At 28.4% G+C, this 10000-nt stretch overlaps 1 protein-coding gene, 4 non-coding genes and 1 pseudogene across 6 annotated transcripts in view; 3 read left to right on the top strand and 3 right to left on the bottom strand.

The window, feature by feature from the left end:
- The window catches only part of LOC131176875 (maturase K-like), a 6667-nt pseudogene extending 1277 nt beyond the window's left edge, over nucleotides 1-5390 (bottom strand). Inside the window, exon 1 of the transcript XR_009146718.1 lies at nucleotides 1-5390. This exon is cut by the window's left edge and continues 1277 nt beyond it. The product of XR_009146718.1 is annotated as a maturase K-like (transcript).
- On the bottom strand, nucleotides 4722-4809 carry TRNAS-GCU (transfer RNA serine (anticodon GCU)). The gene has a single exon. It is a non-coding gene; the product is annotated as a tRNA-Ser (tRNA).
- A 242-nt stretch (nucleotides 5391-5632) lies between the features above and the next one.
- The window catches only part of LOC131176868 (DNA-directed RNA polymerase subunit beta), a 9456-nt gene continuing 5088 nt past the window's right edge, over nucleotides 5633-10000 (top strand). The window contains exon 1 of the mRNA XM_058141901.1: nucleotides 5633-10000. This exon is cut by the window's right edge and continues 5088 nt beyond it. The gene's annotated coding sequence lies outside the window, so the exon portion shown is untranslated.
- TRNAY-GUA (transfer RNA tyrosine (anticodon GUA)) lies at nucleotides 5896-5979 on the top strand. Its single transcript has one exon. It is a non-coding gene; the product is annotated as a tRNA-Tyr (tRNA).
- Nucleotides 6439-6512, top strand: TRNAD-GUC (transfer RNA aspartic acid (anticodon GUC)). The gene has a single exon. It is a non-coding gene; the product is annotated as a tRNA-Asp (tRNA).
- On the bottom strand, nucleotides 9581-9651 carry TRNAC-GCA (transfer RNA cysteine (anticodon GCA)). Its single transcript has one exon. It is a non-coding gene; the product is annotated as a tRNA-Cys (tRNA).

Below are 10000 nucleotides of genomic sequence, written 5' to 3'. Positions count from 1 at the left end.
CTCATAGAAATTCCCGCATTAGGTACTAATTTATTTTTAACGTCTAATTAGATCGGATAATCATTCAAATTAAGAACGTAAGCTCGTTGCTTTTTTGTTTCCCTATAATTGGAACCGTAGGAGTCTATCCATTTATTCACTCGACCCAATTTTGAATTCATTTTTTTATGTTCCGCACCAAAAATTCAAATAAAGTTTGGGTCGATCCGGCAAAAATGAAATATTCTCAGAATTCTCCATTGATACGACATGCTGTTTTTTCCAGTCATTCCTTTCAGGATCAGTCGTGGTCTTACAAACTATAACTATACCGATAGTATGGACGAATCCCTTTCTTCATACAAATGTGTAAAAGATATTAGCCGCACTTAAAAGCCGAGTACTCTACCATTGAGTTAGCAACCCTTCCCCCCCCTCCTAAAAAAAATTAGATTATGTAGATACAATCGGAATCAAAATAAATAAAGAGATTGAATCATACGACACAATTAAAACATTAAATTAGCAAAAAATTAAAAGAAATGAAATATAAAAATTTCTAATCAATTCTGAACAAAAAAAAGAAGAGATCAAAAAATATAGATATAGATAAAATAAAATTTTATAGATCACCTCTTGTCTTTTACGCTATCTATTCTTATATTCGCTATCCATTCTTATATTTTTTTATTATACATATATATACGTATATGTATACGTTTTTTATTTTCTATATTTTTATATAAATATAGAAATATAGAAAAATACTTTTTTATAACTATATTTTTTATAACTATAACAATAACATTTTTTTATACATTTTTTTCAATCAAAAAAAACTTTTGTATCACAACAAATCCAAGAAACCCATCACTTGAATGAAGAAAAAACCAAATCCATGGAACGGGGATAAATAGATCCACAGATAAGATCCAATTACCTCAGATCGGATTATATTTATTTGATACACTGTTGTCAATATGAATGTGAATATATTGAAAAAAAAAAAAATACACAATGAAGAAAAAAAATAGGTATGAATAGAGTATGAATAGAACAAGAGAGGGGGGGATAGTAGAGAAAAGGTTATAGAAAGCTATATATGTATACGAATTACCCACACCCTGTATTTCATTAAGTAAATTGCGTTTGATTAAGGCGAAGTTCCGTAAAAACCCCCGCCTTTCTTAAAATATCATGAACAGTTCCTGTAGGTTGAGCGCCTTTTTCAAGGAAATATAGAATAGCAGGAACATTTAAATAGGTTTGATTTTTTATCGGATCATAAAACCCCACTTTCCGAAGATCTCTTCCTTCTCTTCGGGATCGAACATCAATTGCAACGATTCGATAAACGACTCATTGGGATAGAAGTAGAAAAAAAAAGACCCCTCCCGTAGAAACGTATAAGAAGTTTTCTCCTCGTACGGCTCGAGAAAAATGATTCGAAGTTCTATATATGTATAGAATTATAGTGTCAAATAGATCCATAAAATCATCAAATCAATTAAACTATGATTTAAGTCCCTTTTCTTCTTATTTTTGTTTACCAAAAAAGAAAAAAATCATCTGTACCCTCCTAACTCAAGTTGGATAACTTTCAAATAGCTCAAAGGGAACCCTTTAGGCATTTCATTTATTGAGTGATCTCTAATCCCCTTTATTTTTGTTTCTTTCTTTTATAATCTATTTTTGATTCTTCATTCTAATCTAATTGTTGAGACAATTGAAAACGGTATTTACTTGTTCCAGGATCCTTTATGTTTGCCTTGAATCGTTGGGTTTAGACATTACTTCGGTGATCTTTAATCGTTTCAAAATGGCAGCAACATACCACTTTTTGTGATTTTTTTTCTATCAAAGAATCGGACTAACGATTGATTCCTGCGTGATACACTTTATTTTTTAATCAAAAGAATTTTGGTAATTCCAACAAACTTTTTCTTGGATTTTAAACTTGCTCGAATTGGATTCTTTCTATTTCGATATCGAAAATATACTTACGAAGTTGTTCCAACTTATTGATTAGTACTAACCCTAGATTCTTGCCCCTAAGAAAGAAATCAATCCTTTCTACTCGAGCTCCACCATGTACTATTTACATTACAACCCAACAAAAAATGAAGGCTCTAGTGTATAACAGAACAAACGATGTCGAGCTAAGAGCACCCTCATTCCTATATACTATTACTATATGCTATATAATATTACTATATAATATTAATAGGGTGGATGTAAGAATCCACAGCCGATCGTGTCCTTCAAGTCGCACGTTGCTTTCTACCACATCGTTTCAAACGAAGTTTTACCATAACATTCCTTAGTTTTGAACTAGTATGTAATTGATTCAATTATAGAATCGTGAATAGTCATTGATTCAACCGGTACATAGTAATCTAAAAATTTAACTTCTATTGGTTAATTTCTGAAGAAGTGTCAGAAAGAATTCAATTTAACTTAACCCCATATTTTATTGTATGAATATTTTTTTATTTACAATTCTAATATTAGAAATAAGACAAAGAAATAAGATCTTTTTGAATCTTCAAGTGACTCCATAGAACAGATTCGTCTATCTCACATTTCTTCGAGTCCCAAGAACTCATAAAAAATCCTTAAAAAGATTTAATTTTAAAATTGCCTATCTCGATATCATTATTTGAATAAAATTTTGTTTTACAATAAGAAACATATTTTATCATCATAAGAGAGAAAGAACCCCCATATTCAAATTCGGATTAAACCATCAACGATTTAAAACAAATAAATAGGTTAAAAAAAAAATCCAATTTTTTTTAGTACAGTAGTAGATAAAAAAGACTGATGTAAGGAAAATTTGAAGTTGTTATTCTTTGATACTGAGTGATAAAATCAGTATCGAAATACTAGAGGGTCATCTTATTTACATCTTATTTATTAGATAGACTAAAGAATTGTCGCTGGAATTAATTATGGATATTCTAAGTTAAATATTGAAATTACGTAAGGGATGATGAATTTTTTTTACATTCCAAAAATAGAAACAAAACAAAGGTGTTAATCAAAAAATGCTAAGAATACATACATATAAGCATTTCTTCATTTTTTTAGTAGTTTATTTGACTCGACTTGAGTCTTTTTCAAATTTTTTCCCAAAGTAAAGTGAATAGGATATATGAATCAACCCTGTCTCGATTTTTAGATAGATTTAGAATTCTTCATTAAAGTTAAAGCCAAAGACAAAATATCTGAAAAAAAAAAAATGAGGTTAGTTAAAAGAAAATACATATATATGTATTTTCTTTGTTTGTTAATGAGATTTTAACAGGCGTAGGCGTTGAAATTGATATCTTCCATTACTAATGAACTCCTATCTACTTCCCCAATTATATGTTATATGAGGGATGATGAATCAAATAAGGAAGGATCCCATTTTTTTATATTTTTCTATAGTTTTTTATATAGAATAGCTGGGACGGAAGGATTCGAACCTCCGAATAGCGGGACCAAAACCCGTTGCCTTACCGCTTGGCCACGCCCCATTTATATTTTCTATTCAACACTAATAAAAATTAATATTGGTATTGGTTCTTCGTCAATTCCTATCAAAAAATTTAGAAAATATATTAGCTTGTTGTTAAGATTTTTGTATATGTAGATATAGAATTAAACTGAATTTATTGATCATAATATATAATTCAATTAAGATATTGTATAAAAAATATGATTTCCTCTATTCTTTTTTGATTTGAGAATTGAAGGATTTTTGATTGGGTGAGTTTAGTTTAATAAAGAAGGGTTTTTGGTCTACCTTGCTTTATTTTCTATCAATTTTTATATCAATAATATATTAATAACTCAGTCAAAATACAATTATTTTCAAAAAAAAAATGCTTGTTATGCTTAATATTTTTAGTTTAATTTGTATCTGTTTTAATTCTGCCATTTTTTCAAGCAATTTTTTCTTTACAAAATTGCCCGAAGCCTACGCCTTTTTGAATCCAATCGTAGATGTTATGCCAGTAATCCCTGTACTCTTTTTTCTATTAGCCTTTGTTTGGCAAGCTGCTGTAAGTTTTCGATGAGATCTTTAATATTGTTCTAGAATAATTCATGATTTATTCGAAAAAAAAAAAATTATAACAATTGATAAGATCAGATAAGTCTTATAGTATAAACTCTTAATTCAAACATTGAAGTTATTGTATAAACGCGAGAATTCTGGATCATCCCACTTTTTCTCATTCTGAACTTTTTTTTCCATTCCAGATCCTATTAGAGCCCTAATTGTAGTTATGAAAAAAAACATCTAAATTTAGGTATGAAAGAAATTTTTTGGCAATGAAAGACTCGACTCTTATTACATACAAATGAATTTAACAAAAGAAAAAGTCTTTTCTATTTCTAGAAACCACTGCATTTCTTGGTGTTAAAATAGAATATGTGGTATAAAAATAGAGAATCTATTTTTTTTTTTTCTAAACCAAAAAAAGATCTTGGAGATTTTATAATGCTTACTCTCAAACTCTTTGTTTACACAGTAGTGATATTCTTTGTTTCTCTCTTCATCTTTGGATTTTTATCTAATGATCCAGGACGTAATCCTGGACGTGAAGAATAAAAAAAAATAAGGTTTTTCTTGATTTTTAAATGTTCTTAGCATTTTTTTATCTATTCTACATTTTTAAATATTAAATAAAACAAAAAAGGTTCGCTAAATTTTAAAGAAAAGATAAAAAAAATTCCAAAGTCATCACCGAAACCGGAAAGAGAGGGATTCGAACCCTCGGTACGAATAACTCGTACAACGGATTAGCAATCCGACGCTTTAGTCCACTCAGCCATCTCTCCCGATTGAAAAAGGATAATTAATTACTATGTTACATTACACAACAAGTAAGGCTTGAAAAAATAAAGGCTTTTTTCTCTCTTTATTACTTTCATAATTCTCTATTTTCCTATTTATCTTTTATTATTTTATATTTGTTATATTTATCTATATATTTATCTATTATTATATATTATATCTATATTATCTATATTATTATATATTATTATATAATTTATATAATTTAGTGTATAATAATAACTATAAAATAATAAAAGATAAATAGGAAAACTTTCATCAGCAATTCTTCCATTTTCATTTAGATATTTAGATAAAGTAAGGGCTCTAAAAAGACATCTCCAACTTTATATTCCAATCAATATATTATATCAATCAATATTATATAATATTGATTGATATAATATAAAAAAAATCAAATAATCTTTTTAAATTCAAATTTTTTAAATAAAAAAAAAGAAGTCTTATTTATTTGATTTTTTTTATTTGATTTATAAAATAAAAGATTCAAAAAAATTTAAATTAATAATAAATATTAATTAATAATAAATATAAAATATAAAAAATAAATATTAAAAAATAAATATTATATATAAATTTATTATAATTATATATAAATTTATTATATATAAATTAATAAAAAATATTCTAAATAAATAAATAATAAATATAAAATAGAAATTAAATTACTAAATAATATAAATTCTAAAAAAAAAATTCTAAATAAATTAATATAATTCATTTACTATAATGGATATATTAATTTTAAATGAATTATATTAATTATAATGGATAATGACAATTAGAATGAATCTTTCATGAATATAAGAATCAAAAAATTCTATGGAATCATGAAAGACAGAAAGATTCTTCGAATTTAGTCATAACATTTCGTTATATTGACAATTTCAAAAACTGTTCATACTATGAGCATAGTATGCTGGCGGGCGGGCAAACGCGCCCCCATCGTCTAGTGGTTCAGGACATCTCTCTTTCAAGGAGGCAGCGGGGATTCGACTTCCCCTGGGGGTAGGGTATTACGAAAGGAAGTTGATCATGGATTATTAATAAGTCTGGAATTGATTCTTCCCGGGTCGATGCCCGAGCGGTTAATGGGGACGGACTGTAAATTCGTTGGCAATATGTCTACGCTGGTTCAAATCCAGCTCGGCCCAATAATTCACTGATCCGCCATGAAATGATATAACCCCTTTGTTCTCTCGAAATGCCTGATACGGAAAAAAAGTAAAAATCTCTGATATATCTCTACCTGTTCTTTATTTGATTTGCTTTATTTTTTTTTTTTTTCTCACAAATTATGATCTTGCTAATGATCTAGATTCAGATCAGGATTTGTAAGTATAAAGTCTAAGAAAAAGAATAATGGAAAGAAAAAAAGAGTCTTTTTTCATTGAAAGATTTTTTTTATTATCAATCCGACTTTGATTTGAAATAACGAAAAGATGACTAGTAATCCCTGTCCCTTTTATAACTAAAGTGAATATCCATGTGGATATCAATATATCACTCCCGTTTCTGTTACAACGCGGCAATTCCAATTTCAAATCTAAATAGTAAAGGGTTTGAATGAAATCATAAGAAAATGTATGCTGTACACTTTATTGCATTTCCCCGGGATTGTAGTTCAATTGGTCAGAGCACCGCCCTGTCAAGGCGGAAGCTGCGGGTTCGAGCCCCGTCAGTCCCGACGGATCCAAATCCAATAATCTAATAAAAAAATACATCAATTCATCTCTCCCTTTTCTGCGAAAGGGGGGCAAATAGCACAATTTCATTCCCAAGGGGATCCTTAATTATTATTATTCTTTTATTATTCTTTTATTGTTCTTATTTATATATTTTTTTTTTTTTTTTGTTCCAATTTTGTGTAATCTCAATTCAAAATTTTAATTTTAAACAATCTATCTCATTCAAATTGCGCATTGAAGTTTTAATATATTCTATGCATTTCATTACCAAAGAAAGGGGGTATTAAAAAAATAAAGATCAAATAAAAATAAGGATCCCACTTCTATTAGAGAGGGAATGAATAATTTTGTTTTAAGGATTTTTGCTGAAAAAAAAAAACAAATCCTAAACAAATGAATTTGGTAGAATATTCGATTTTTTTATACTATATTGGGACTTGATCACATTTTTTTGTTTTCCAATAAGATTAGATCATTAAAAAAGGAGTTTAGAACTTAACGCCTCTTTACCCGTTTTGCTCCTATTGTTTGTTTGGGTTTGGTTGTAACCAATGTAAGTGTAAAGGTGGGTCTTCGTCAGATGATTGTACAAAGAAGGCGAAAATTTTATAGAAAAGAAAGAATATGATAAGAATATGATAAATAAAAATAAAGTAAAGTAAAGAAATTCTCAATTGAATCAAGAATCCATTTTTTGAATTCGGTATGAATAAACGATCTTTCTATGTTATACTATTCAATTCTCGACGATGAATCGATTTGATAGCTCAGATATTGTTATTCATGATATTGATCAGACTCGATATCATCGAGATGGAAATCATCCCATTGAATTTAGAGGCGAAAGATTTATTATCTCTATGGGATTAAATCCCGAGTTATTGCGAAGTAAAGAAAAACGAAACGATGAGATTATGGAAGTAAATATTCTTGCATTTATTGCGACTGCACTGTTCATTCTAGTTCCTACTGCTTTTTTACTTATAATATACGTAAAAACAGTTAGTCAAGGTGATTAATTTGAATGAAACTTGACTTCTTAGTTCTTATCAATATCAATGATTGAAGAAAAAAATGAAAAGGATTCCTGTTTTGCGTCTTAGATGAAAGGAACGGACTAGAATTAGCAGTATTCTATGAGATCCGATAGTATGATAGAAAGAAATCTATTTCTTTCTATCATACTATCCTTTATTTGTTATTCTAGTGTATAAAGTTGTACTGTATAAAGATATAGGATTAATATAGATATAGATTAGTCTATAATATAATCTTATATTTATATATCTAGATATTAATTATCTAATCTAGATATTAATTATCTATATGTAATGTACATAATGTCCCAATTCTATTTCTTCATTATTTGATTTGTGTTGATTCCAAAAGAGTTGAAAGGCAACTCTTACTCTTACTTTTACGATTCTAATTCCTAGATTTCTTATTATTTTCAATATGAATCCCGGCATTTACCGAAAGAATAAAATCAATCAAAAGGAATAAATCTGGACAAATATTAATAAAAGAAAATCAAGAAATCTTTTTTTTTTTTTTTAGCATTTCGAAGAAGTAATTGATTGAGCAGTTGACAGATCATCCAAGGAAAGGAGTTCTATAAAAACTTTTTTCAGATTTCAAACGAAAAGGATTAGTAAACCAGCAAACCCTGCCGATTTTTAACCTTTGAATCATGATATGAAATGAGTCAAGTCAATAAGGTATAGCATAAATCCAATTTCTAAAATAATAAAAAAAATACTAAATTAAGATTAAAAGCACGAAGCAAGAAAATATCTTAGTATGCATAGTATCTCATTGGAGAATCACTATGTCTATCTTATTTCTCATAGAAAATTCACTTAATTTAATCACTTTAATTTAATCACTTTTAATATTTGATATTTAATAAAAGAACTACTTTCTTTTCTCTCTTTTCTCTTTGAATTTGAACAGGAAAGAGGCAAACAAAAAAAAAAAGGGGGGGTTCGCTCTTCTTCATTGTTCATATATAACTCTGGTAAGAACCAGTTTCTCAAAATAGATAATTTAGGAAGAATTTTGTTGGAATAAATTTCCTATCATTTGTATTCCCTTTACTTTCAAAATATGAACACGAGAATCATTGAAATATTTGTTTAATTATGATTAAAAGGGTATTATTCATATATTATTCTATTCATAGAATATATTACTTCACTCGAATCCAATATAATTTTGGATTGAAGATATTTTTAATTCAATTTCTAAATTTGTAAGAATTTAGAAATTGAATTAAATAATTAAATTAAATGAAATTGAAACAATTAAATTCAAAAATCTTTGCAAAACGATCTATAAAACAATTGATACAGTTTGATTTCTCAACTCAATTAGTAGTACCCCTAGAGTCCACTTCTTCCCCATACTACGAGTGAAAGGGAAAATGTAAAGACTACCATTAAAGCAGCCCAAGCGAGACTTACTATATCCATGTGAATTATGTCCTCTATCTCTATGAATATGAAGGAATTTTTCCATTATTGTTCACTAATAATAGTAGAATCGCTGGCGCAGAGTCAAAAAAAAAAGATTCTGTTCAATATATTGATGAAACAATCCAAAAAATCCAATTAATTCTAAGAAGTGCTTATATGATTGCTAATAGAATCGAAAAACTTTTAGTACAAACAAAAACAAAATAGGCAGCAAGACCCTTGGAAGTATCAAAAAAGTGTTACTAAAATGTAAGAAAAAAATAGATATGTATAAGTAAAGGCCAATTATCTATTCAATCACTATTTGATTGATTGAATTCCTGAGTACTCAGGAATTCTCATGAGTTTGTATACAAAAGACCTTAGTAGTGGAAGGACTATTATATCAAGATTTACCGATTCCCTTTCACCACTATAAACTTTCCCCGAATCCTAGATGCAAGAATTTACAGCACTTTAGAGAACAGAATTTTCCGATGTTTAGAATCAAGGAAGTATCAAGATGTCCTTTCCTTCGCGTGCTTCTGTTGGGGGAAAGTTCGACAAGTTATATCAGCAAAAGGGAATAAAGCATTTTGCACCTTTTGTTGATCAGGCGACACCCGGATTTGAACTGGGGAAAAAGGATTTGCAGTCCCCCGCCTTACCACTCGGCCATGCCGCCAAGGCAACACAAAATAGACGAAAATATCCCCCCTCTTTTTTTTTGTACTTGCATCTTGAATTCCATTTTTATTAATCCCTTTCCTAAAAAGAAATCCTTCCGATTGGATCTATTTTTTCGATTAATTTTTTTTATAGTATCTCAAAACATACACTATCTAAATTCTAAATTCTTTCCCCTTTCTATTGTCTATTGAAATGAAAAATGAATTTTCAGCCACAAAAGCCAAAATTAAGGACAAATTGGAACCATTAACTATTGACTTGACTGTGAATTCATGAACAATTCTTGGATTTGAATCTAAAATAGTATTTCCCTAATCCTAATTATATAATAAAATTGATACATA

The sequence above is a fragment of the Hevea brasiliensis genome, unplaced genomic scaffold, assembly GCF_030052815.1.
Source record: "Hevea brasiliensis isolate MT/VB/25A 57/8 unplaced genomic scaffold, ASM3005281v1 Scaf263, whole genome shotgun sequence".
NCBI lineage: Eukaryota > Viridiplantae > Streptophyta > Magnoliopsida > Malpighiales > Euphorbiaceae > Hevea > Hevea brasiliensis.
The sequence above is the reverse complement of the archived record's forward strand: the minus strand, read 5'-3'. Positions and strand labels throughout refer to the sequence as shown.